This window comes from Coregonus clupeaformis, unplaced genomic scaffold (assembly GCF_020615455.1).
Source record: "Coregonus clupeaformis isolate EN_2021a unplaced genomic scaffold, ASM2061545v1 scaf0248, whole genome shotgun sequence".
NCBI lineage: Eukaryota > Metazoa > Chordata > Actinopteri > Salmoniformes > Salmonidae > Coregonus > Coregonus clupeaformis.
In genome coordinates, this window is record NW_025533703.1 from 334,990 (window position 1) to 346,920 (window position 11,931).

At 42.0% G+C, this 11,931-nt stretch overlaps 1 long non-coding RNA gene across 1 annotated transcript; it reads left to right on the top strand.

Moving 5' to 3' along the window:
* The first annotated feature begins 3,195 nt into the window (after positions 1 to 3,195).
* On the top strand, positions 3,196 to 3,742 carry LOC121558515. The gene is made up of 3 exons (XR_005998554.2): positions 3,196 to 3,293; positions 3,506 to 3,602; positions 3,687 to 3,742. It is a non-coding gene; the product is annotated as an uncharacterized LOC121558515 (long non-coding RNA).
* Positions 3,743 to 11,931: the final 8,189 nt, after the last annotated feature.

Genomic DNA, 11,931 nt, shown 5'->3' on the forward strand with positions numbered 1-11,931 from the left:
AAAAATGACAGACCTCTACATGCTTTGGAAGTAGGAAAACCTGCAAAATCGGCAGTGTATCAAATACTTGTTCTCCCCACTGTATGTATGTATGTATGTGTGTGTGTGTGTGTGTGTGTGTGTGTGTGTGTGTGTGTGTGTGTGTGTGTGTGTGTGTGTGTGTGTGTGTGTGTGTGTGTGTGTGTGTGTGTGTGTGTGTGTGTGTGTGTGTGTGTGTCACTTGATGTTTAGCCTCACTGCTTGGGGATCATTGAACCTGGTGGTCAGTCTTCAGGCTGCTGTACAGCTTGATGGACAGTAGAGTATTGAACATTTATCCTCCTTTATTTGGAGTTCTGAGAATAAAACAACTTCAGAACAATCAATATAGAAATATCTGTTTACAGTACTACAGATCTGTTCAATAAGTGATTGTTGTTGTTGTTGATGTTGTTGATGATGATGATGACTTTATTTAATCCATTAGGAAATTATTTTTGCATCATACATCATGTCATCTTAAATAGAAAGACGTAGACAGACATGAAACACGTCACACACATTAAATACATAGTGCAATAGACTTACAGACAGACAGTAATCACATAGACAACCATATAGCACAATACAACTCAACACAATATGAGCCTGGTTCATTTTCAGTAATGAGGCCCTGTACCCCATTTCCAGTTTATACTCCAATGTATCAGGTGTAGTTATTCACCAGCTATAGAGTGAGCTGTTGTTTATGTTTCTAAGACTGCAGGGTGGGAGATGCAACAATGGCCTTGAGAACAGCAGGAAGTGTGTTGGTTGTCTTTCTCTGGTCTGTAGCAGGTATGGTCTCATTCTTGTCTTTTAGTTGCTCTGTTTAACAATCTACAAACATGTCTAAAATGTTAAGAATCATAACATTATTCTGGTGTGTTCTGTAAGGTGGCAGGTAGCTTAGTGGGTAAGAGCGTTGTGCCAGTAACTGAAAGGTCGCTGGTTCTAATCCCCGAGCCGACTAGGTGAAAAATCTGTCGATGTGCCCTTAAGCAAGGCACTTAACCCTAATTGCTCATGTAAGTCGCTCTGGATAAGAGCGTCTGCTAAGTGATTAAAATGTAAATGTAAATCTTTCACACCTCATAGAGTGATGCTTATCTGTGGTTTTCATTGACACGCAACTAGGCAACAAAGTGTGGACAAACCTTACTGTCAGTGTGAGCCAAAAGACCTTGACTTAATTATGATGTGACTGCGTTTCAGTGGTACTGGGTCAGAATGGCTGGAGTGTGAGCTACACCAAGAATAGTATCTGTTCCTTGAAGGGGTCAACAGTGGAGCTGTCCTGCTCCTACACATATCCCAGAGGTTATACAGTCACGACAACCAAATGGTATACATTGAAGAATTCGATCTGGACTGAAATCCAAGATAAATATGAGGATCGTATAGAGTACCGTGGGAACAAGGAGAATGACTGCACCCTGAGAATCACAGACCTGAGAGAGGAGGATTCAACATAATATTTCTTCTCATTTACAGCAGGCTTATGGACATATGGCTCATATGTTACTCTCTCTGTCACAGGTACTGTAATCTGACATAAAGAGTATAGTTACCACTTCAAATGATTTATTACATTTACAGTGAGAACCTTGGAATGGTGCTGACAGACAGATGTTCTCCATTGTTGTTTCATAACTTCAGATCTAAAGGTGACTGGGGGAATGTGGACAAGAGGGGAGTATTGGAAGACACTGACCTGTATCACCACCTGTACTCTGACTGACAACCCCAACCCCACCTACATCTGGTACAAGAACGGACACTATGTAAAGGAGGACTCATCCAGCTTGTACTCAGACAACTTTAGCGATAAAGACAGTTACTCCTGTGCTGTAAAAGGACATGAGGATCTCCACTCTCCTGCACTGTGTGAGTGTGGACTTTTTCTTTAAGATGTAATATCAATACAGTTTTGTTCAGGTTGTGAGACTTATTTAAATGAATCAGTAAATATCGATCATTATTTAATAATTATGGTTTTCACTACTGTAAACTGTTTAACTAGTTTTCTTCTACTTTATAAACAACATCAGTTGTAATTTAAGATTTATATAGAGTGTTATATGGTCTTTTTGTGTTTCAGGTAAGAAGTGTTGGGGTGTGACTTACACCCATCAGAGTATCTGTGCCTTGAAGAGGACAACAGTGGACATACCCTGCTCTTACACATATCCCAGTTATCATGAGATCAAAAAAGCTTTCTGGTTTACTAAATGGTCTGGTATGGATGCTGAAGATCTGAGCTTGGTGCCAGGGTATGAGGGTCATATTGAGTACCTTGGGGATAAGAAGAGAGACTGTACCCTGAGAATCACAGACCTGAGATTGAGTGACTCTGCTGGATACAGGTTCGGATTCATAACATCCGGAGGAAAGTTTGCTGGCTCACCTGTCTCCCTGACTGTCACAGGTAATCTGTCACTCATCTCACATCTATTACTGTAATGACCTTATTAAGGGCAGTCATACAGACACAGTAGTGGTATGTGATGGAAAAAAACAAATCTAGTATATCATATAAGAGGACATATATAGGAGGAGAATAATGATGTGTTTCCTTTTTCTCTAGATGTTGTGTTGGAGATGGATCCCACATCTGTGTCAGAGAGGGAGAATGTCACACTGACATGTAGAACCAAATGTACACTGGACCCCATCACAGCCTACAGTTGGTATAAGAATGGACAGCCTATACCAAACAGAAACACCTACTCTCCTGTCTATAGCCTATTCCCAGTCAGCAGTGAGGATGCAGGAAGATACTCCTGTGCTGTGGAAGGCCATGAGGATCTCCCCTCTCCTGAAGACACTCTCAATGTCAGATGTAAGTACATGTGGTTTAAATGTTTCGTTTGCTATATTAACAATGCAGTGACAGATATTAGCTCCACATGACACTTGAATTGATCATCTTCAATAAGAGGGTGAATCTAAATGTAATTGTGTGGAGAAGTACAATTATGGAAAGTTTATATAATATTTTTTTACATCAGATGGACCAAGGAACACCTCAGTGTCAGTCAGTCCCTCTGGTGAAATAGTGGAGGGCATTTCAGTGACTCTGACCTGCAGCAGTGATGCCAACCCACCTGTGGACAAATACACCTGGTACAAGAAGAACGTAACCTCACCAAAAGCATCAGGACAGATTTACAACATCCTCAACTTCAGCTATGAGGACAGAGGAGAATACTACTGTGAGGCCCAGAATGGAAGAGGATCTATGAACTCTGCAGCTCAGATGATCACTGTAGCAGGTCAAGTTCCATCTTCAATATTTCAATACAATATTATGTTCAATAAGAAATGATGTTCCAAGGTAATCTTCTTCTAGTTTGCCTTATTACACTTTGGATTATAACTATGCATAGGCTTATATATACAAGTATTGCATTATTGTCCTGTATTGCCGTATATTCATTTTCAGTTTATAATAACATGGACTCATATCATCTATATCATCTTTTAGGGAAACAAACCTCAGTTATGACTCCAGCTGTAGGAATCACAGTGATTGTTCTGGTTCTCATACTGGCTTCATGTCTCTTTGGCTTCATGTGGTTAAGGTGAGTGAAAATGCATATTTTAAAGATTATTTCACTTTATTAACTTCATTAACTCATTCATATATTCATTCATTCACAAAACAGGAAGAAAGCATTCAAAACCACCTCTGACACAAGACACACAGCAGACATGGGACAGGTGAGTCTTATTGCTTTGTGGGACATTACTACTCTTCATACTGTCTGTCCCCAGGTCTATTTATATTCTCTGTTCTCTCTCTCCATCAGGGAGACTCTAGTCCAGTGTATGACAACATCTCAGGCATGGCCATGACCCCTACTGCAACACAGACAGCAGCCAACGTAGACCAGGATGTTGTTCACTACACCAGCGTCCACTTTTCTCACTCCAAAAACCAGGAAGTGCCTCTGTACTCCCCTGTCCAACTGCCTCAACCCCAGAAACAGGACGAGGATGTCCTGTACACTGCTGTGAAATTCACCAAGTGAGCATATTCTGCCTTTACAACAACATAGAGTCAATACTAGAACATTGTGACCACACAGACAGCATCAAGGTCAATCATATGTTGCTGCTTATTGAAGATGTAGACAATGATGTCATCAATATGTAAAACAGTTGACCCCTAGTGACCAGCCATTGTTCCCTGAGAACTCCCTCCATTAACATCTGAAGGGTTGATGGAGCATTCTTCAGGTCAAATGACATTTACTATGACATGTCTATAATGAAGGAGTGATGTGATGTGATGAGGGTTTCAAGGAACTGTTCTGTCTACGTTCCAAATGGCACCCTATTCCCTATTTAGTGCACTACTGGTCACAAGTACCTCACTATAAGGGAGTAGGGTGCCATTAGGGACACACATTCAGTTTCATTTCTGTTTCTTTCTCCAGGTCTGCGGTGGCACAAGCAGTCTACAGTACAGTCAACAAACCCAGAACCAGGAAGACCTGAACACAACAAACACAGAACGAGGAAGACCTGAACACAACAAACCCAGAACCAGGAAGACCTGAACACAACAAACCCAGAACCAGGAAGACCTGAACACAACAAACCCAGAACCAGGAAGACCTGAACACAACAAACACAGAACCAGGAAGACCTGAACACAACAAACACAGAACCAGGAAGACCTGAACACAACAAACCCAGAACCAGGAAGACCTGAACACAACAAACACAGAACCAGGAAGACCTGAACACAACAAACACAGAACCAGGAAGACCTGAAAACAACAAACCCAGAACCAGGAAGACCTGAACACAACAAACACAGAACGAGGAAGACCTGAACACAACAAACCCAGAACCAGGAAGACCTGAACACAACAAACCCAGAACCAGGAAGACCTGAACACAACAAACCCAGAACCAGGAAGACCTGAACACAACAAACACAGAACCAGGAAGACCTGAACACAACAAACACAGAACCAGGAAGACCTGAACACAACAAACCCAGAACCAGGAAGACCTGAACACAACAAACCCAGAACCAGGAAGACCTGAACACAACAAACACAGAACCAGGAAGACCTGAACACAACAAACCCAGAACCAGGAAGACCTGAACACAACAAACCCAGAACCACACGGCCAAGGCAACAAAAAAGTGGCTCAAGAAGAAGCACATGAAGGTCCTGGAGTGGCCTAGCCAGTCTCCAGACCTTAATCCCATAGGAAATCTGTGGAGGGAGCTGAAGGTTCGAGTTGCCAAACGTCAGCCTCGAAACCTTAATGACTTGGAGAAGATCTGCAAAGAGGAGTGGGACAAAATCCCTCCTGAGATGTGTGCAAACCTGGTGGCCAACTACAAGAAACGTCTGACCTCTGTGATTGCCAACAAGGGTTTTGCCACCAAGTACTAAGTCATGTTTTGCAGAGGGGTCAAATACTTATTTCCCTCATTAAAATGCAAATCAATTTATAACATTTTTGACATGCGTTTTTCTGGAATGTTTTGTTGTTATTCTGTCTCTCACTGTTCAAATAAACCTACCATTAAAATTATTGACTGATCATTTATTTGTCAGTGGGCAAACGTACAAAATCAGCAGGGGATCAAATACTTTTTTCCCTCACTGTAACTATAGAGAACATACAAAAAGGATATGGTAATACAAAATATAAGTTTACACACTCCCAGGAATGTCATGGATAATAATATAAATCATTAGCTTTCACACATCTAGATGGCCGGGTGGGGAGGGGGTGGAGCCAGAGACAGCAGGGGTTCAATCTGTAGAACCCAGTTCCTACATTTGAATATAAAAATTGATTTGATCAAACAAAACTATGCTACATTTTATATCTGGGACCCTTAGGATGACAAATCAGAGCAAGATTACTGAATGTAAGTACATTATTTACCTTCAGAGGTGAATGTAACAAACCAGTTGCAGTGATAAGTTTTTTGTTCTTGTGCACTGTCCTCAAACAATAGCATGGTATTTTGTCACTGTAATAGCTACTGTAAATTGGACAGTGCAGTTTGATTAACAAGAATTTAAGCTTTCTGCCCATGTAAGACATGTCTATGTCCTGGAAAGTTTGCTGTTACTTACAACAGTCATGCTAATCACATTAGCACACGTTAGATCAACTGTCACGTATACGGGACACCGATCCCGTAGAGGTTAAAATATGATGAATATGAAAGGGACCTTAACATTTTTTTATATTTTTTAAGTTGACATTTTTTTAAGTTTAATATATTTTAAGTAAAATTGTAAATATTTCTGATTACAATAACGTTTTCCAAAAATGCATTTAGGAAGTAGGCAGCCTCGAGGTCCAGTTAAATTGTATATAACTATATATATTTGTATGTTATATTTCTGAAACAATCATCAGACTTGTGAGACTATATATAAAGGCTAACAACCATAGTTATTGTGTTTCTATTATATTGTATTACTTCATATGGTACTATTATCAAGGCTCTGTCGTCCGCGACCGGGAGACCCATGGGGCGGCGCACAATTGGCCCAGCGTCGTCCAGGGTAGGTGAGGGAATGGGCTGGCAGGGATGTAGCTCAGTTGGCAGAGCATGGTGTTTGCAATGCCAGGGTTGTGGGTTCAATTCCCACGGGGGGCCAGTAAAAAAAAAAATTATGCACTCACTAACTGTAAGTCGCTCTGGATAAGAGCGTCTGCTAAATGACTAACATGTAAATATAGTAGGTTGCTTGATTTTTTTGCGTATATTTTTTCTAATTTCTAATAACAAAGTTATGGCACAATTCTGCCTTCATGTCCAGGAAAGAGTTCTGCTTGACGCAACGTTTCTTATCGCTTTTATCCCCCAAAAAATGTTTTGTAAGCTAATGTGTGAAGTGTGACATTCAAAAAAAAAAACTTTTAAGAATAAACGTCATTGTCATTGTTTTTATCTTGTTATAACAGTATCTTCAGTGGAGAGAAAATGGAAAGCTTTCAAAATCACACCTCTTGTACTGTACAGTAACTACAAATAATACATTTACTTTGGTTTGCATAGCAATAGTGGTTTATTCACCTTCATCATCATCATCATCATCATCATCATGTCTGTATAAAATATATACAAACACTTTCAGAAGGAGCAATGTCCAGCACCTAGACACACAACCAGTTACATTAAATATTATGTATTGTCATTTTTAAAACACACATCATGCAGACACAATATGGAATCACATGGATGTTTGGAGTGTTGGAGGTAGTTCTATCAGCAAGGGAATTCCATTCCAGAACACTGAGAGATGGAACATTACGGAAATACATTTACATTTTAGTCATTTAGCAGACGCTCTTATCCAGAGCAACTTACAGTTAGTGAGTGCATACATTATTTTTTTTATTTTTTCATACTGGCCCCTCATGGGAATCGAACCCACAACCCTGGCGTTGCAAACGCCATGCTCTAACAACTGAGCTACATCCCTGCCGGCCATTCCCTCCCCTACCCTGGGCCAATTGTGCACCGCCCATGAGTCTCCCGGTCGCGGCCTGCTGCGACAGAGCCTGGATTCGAACCAGGATCTCTAGTGGCACAGTTAGCACTGCGATGCAGTGCCTTAGACCACTGCCCCACTCGGGAGTGGTGCAGCTGATGAGGAGTGTAAATTGAATGGGTTTGTAGAATAGAATGAATGACATCATAGAACTGACCAAATGAAAATGGAACTTTGACCTGTTCCATGTAGAACTCAGAGGGAGAAAGGCAACACATTCTAAGATACTATAAACATTCCAAATAGTAGGCTATAGTAAACACATTCTAAGATACTATAAACATTCCAAATAGTAGGCTATAGTAAACACATTCTAAGATACTATAAACATTCCAAATAGTAGGCTATAGTAAACACATTCTAAGATATTATAAACATTCCAAATAGTAGGCTATAGTAAACACATTCTAAGATATTATAAACATTCCAAATAGTAGGCTATAGTAAACACATTCTAAGATACAATAAACATTCCAAATAGTAGGCTATAGTAAACACATTCTAAGATACTATAAACATTCCAAATAGTAGGCTATAGTAAACACATTCTAAGATACTATAAACATTCCAAATAGTAGGCTATAGTAAACACATTCTAAGATACTATAAACATTCCAAATAGTAGGCTATAGTAAACACATTCTAAGATACTATAAACATTCCAAATAGTAGGCTATAGTAAACACATTCTAAGATAATATAAACATTCCAAATAGTAGGCTATAGTAAACACATTGTTTACATGATAGTGTATGTGGTCAAAAGAATACAGTGGAAATAGCCCACATTTTGCCCATTAGAAAAAATGTAAGACCAATCCTCAAATGAAAAAAAGGCAACTAGATATGCATTCTGTTGTACATTTTCTATTGAAATAAAACCTCCCGCTTATGATGTGCTGGTCTGGTCCTCATACATGTCAAAGAGGAAGGAAAGGAAGTTCTGCATCAGCTACCACCTACTTCTTGTTTCCGCACACTGCCAGTAAGTTGACTCACTGTACAAGACCTCTCTCCTTCACTCTGTAAGTACTCTTGACAATATCTTGAAATTTAGTCATATACTAAATATACATTTTACTTCTTGTTACTATTTGAGCTGTGTTTTGGTTGTTCCATCAGGGCCAGTATTCATAAAGTGTCTCAGTGTCCCCCAGTGTTGATCCAGGATCAGAGCCCCCGGTCCATATAATTATTATTTAAAAGGTATGTATGTACAGTACCAGTGAAAAGTTTGGACACACCTACTCATTCAAGGGTTTTTCTTTATTTTTTCTATGTTTTACATTGTAGAATAATAGTGAAGACATCAAAACTATGAAATAACACACATGGAATCATGTACGGTCGTGGTCAAAGGTTTTGAGAATGACACAAATATTAATTAAAGTCTGCTGCCTCAGTTTTTATGATGGCAATTTACATATGCTCCAGAAAGTTATGAAGAGTGATCAGATGAATTGCAATTAATTACAAAGTCCCTCTTTGCCATGAAAATGAACTTAATCCCCCAAAAACTTTTCCAATGCATTTCAGCCCTGACACAAAAGGACCAGCTGACATCATGTCAGTGATTCTCTCATTAACACAGGTGAGAGTGTTGAATTGAGTTAGAATAACAGACTGGAAGCTTTAAAAGGAGGGTGGTGCTTGAAATCATTGTTCTTCCTCTGTTAACTACACTGCTCAAAAAAATAAAGGGAACACTTAAACAACACAATGTAACTCCAAGTCAATCACACTTCTGTGAAATCAAACTGTCCACTTAGGAAGCAACACTGATTGACAATACATTTCACATGCTGTTGTGGAAATGGAATAGACAACAGGTGGAAATTATAGGCAATTAGCAAGACACCCCCAATAAAGAAGTGGTTCTGCAGGTGGTGATCACAGACCACTTCTCAGTTCCTATGCTTCCTGGCTGAAGTTTTGGTCACTTTTGAATGCTGGCGGTGCTTTCACTCTAGTGGTAGCATGAGACGGAGTCTACAACCCACACAAGTGGCTCAGGTAGTGCAGCTCATCCAGGATGGCACATCAATGCGAGCTGTGGCAAGAAGGTTTGCTGTGTCTGTCAGCGTAGTGTCCAGAGCATGGAGGCGCTACCAGGAGACAGGCCAGTACATCAGGAGACGTGGAGGAGGCCGTAGGAGGGCAACAACCCAGCAGCAGGACCGCTACCTCCGCCTTTGTGCAAGGAGGAGCAGGAGGAGCACTGCCAGAGCCCTGCAAAATGACCTCCAGCAGGCCACAAATGTGCATGTGTCTGCTCAAACGGTCAGAAACAGACTCCATGAGGGTGGTATGAGGGCCCGACGTCCACAGGTGGGGGTTGTGCTTACCGCCCAAAACCGTGCAGGACGTTTGGCATTTGCCAGAGAACACCAAGATTGGCAAATTCGCCACTGGCGCCCTGTGCTCTTCACAGATGAAAGCAGGTTCACACTGAGCACATGTGACAGACGTGACAGAGTCTGGAGATGCCATGGAGAACGTTCTGCTGCCTGCAACATCCTCCAGCATGACCGGTTTGGCGGTGGGTCAGTCATGGTGTGGGGTGGCATTTCTTTGGGGGGCCACACAGCCCTCCATGTGCTCGCCAGAGGTAGCCTGACTGCCATTAGGTACCGAGATGAGATCCTCAGACCCCTTGTGAGACCATATGCTGGTGCGGTTGGCCCTGGGTTCCTCCTAATGCAAGACAATGCTAGACCTCATGTGGCTGGAGTGTGTCAGCAGTTCCTGCAAGAGGAAGGCATCGATGCTATGGACCGCCCGTTCCCCAGACCTGAATCCAATTGAGCACATCTGGGACATCATGTCTCGCTCCATCCACCAACGCCACGTTGCACCACAGACTGTCCAGGAGTTGGCGGATGCTTTAGTCCAGGTCTGGGAGGAGATCCCTCAGGAGACCATCCGCCACCTCATCAGGAGCATGCCCAGGCGTTGTAGGGAGGTCATACAGGCACGTGGAAGCCACACACACTACTGAGCCTCATTTTGACTTGTTTTAAGGACATTGCATCAAAGTTGGATCAGCCTGTAGTGTGGTTTTCCACTTTAATTTTGAGGGTGACTCCAAATCCAGACCTCCATGGGTTGATACATTTGATTTCCATTGATATTTTTTGTGTGATTTTGTTGTCAGCACATTCAACTATGTAAAGAAAAAAGTATTTAATATGATTATTTCATTCATTCAGATCTAGGATGTGTTATTTTAGTGTTCCCTTAATTTTTTTGAGCAGTGTATAAATATTAGGACGAGCAATGTCGGAGTGGCATTGACTAAAATACAGTAGAATAGAATACAGTATATACATATGAGATGAGTAAAGCAGTATGTAAACATTATTAAAGTGACTAGTGTTCCATTATTAAAGTGGCCAGTGATTCCATGTCTATGTTTATAGGGCAGCAGCCGCTAAGGTGCAGGGTTGAGTAACCGGGTGGTAGCCGGCTAGTGATGGCTATTTAACAGTCTGATGGCCTTGAGATAGAAGCTGTTTTTCAGTCTCTCGGTCCCAGCTTTGATGCACCTGTACTGACCTCTCCTTCTGTATGATAGTGGGGTGAACAGGCCGTGGCTTGGGTGGTTGATGTCCTTGATCTTTTTGGCCTTCCTTTGACATCAGGTGCTGTAGGTGTCCTGGAGGGCAGTGTGGACAGACCGCACCACCCTCTGGAGAGCCCTGTGGTTGTGGGCGGTGCAGTTGCCGCTCATTTACATTTTAGTCATTTAGCAGACGCTCTTATCCAGAGCGACTTACATGAGCAATTAGGGTTAAGTGCCTTGCTCAAGGGCACATCGACAGATTTTTCACCTAGTCGGCTCGGGGATTAGAACCAGCAACCTTTCGGTTACTGGCACAACGCTCTTAACCACTAAGCTACCTGCCGCACCAGGCGGTGATACAGCCCGACGGGATGCTCTCAATTGTGCATCTGTAAAAGTTTGTGAGGGTCTTATGGGCCAATTGAAATTCCTTCAGCCTCCTGAGGTTGAAGAGGCGTTGTTGCACCTTCTTCACCACACTGTCTGTGTGGGTGGACCATTTCAGATTGGCAGTGATGTGTACGCCGAGGAACATGAAGCTTTTCACCTTCTCCACTGCGGTCCCGTTGATGTGGATAGGGCCCTTACCTCCTCCCCTGTAGGCTGTCTCGTTATTGTTGGTAATCAGGCCTACCACTGTTGTGTCGTCTGCAAACTTGATGATTGAGTTGGATGCGTGCGTTGCCACGCAGTCATGGGGTGAACAGGGAGTACAGGAGGGGGCTGAGCACGCACCCTTGTGGGGCCCATGTGATGAGGATCAGCGAAGTGGAGGTGTTGTTTCCTACCTTCACTACCTGGGAGT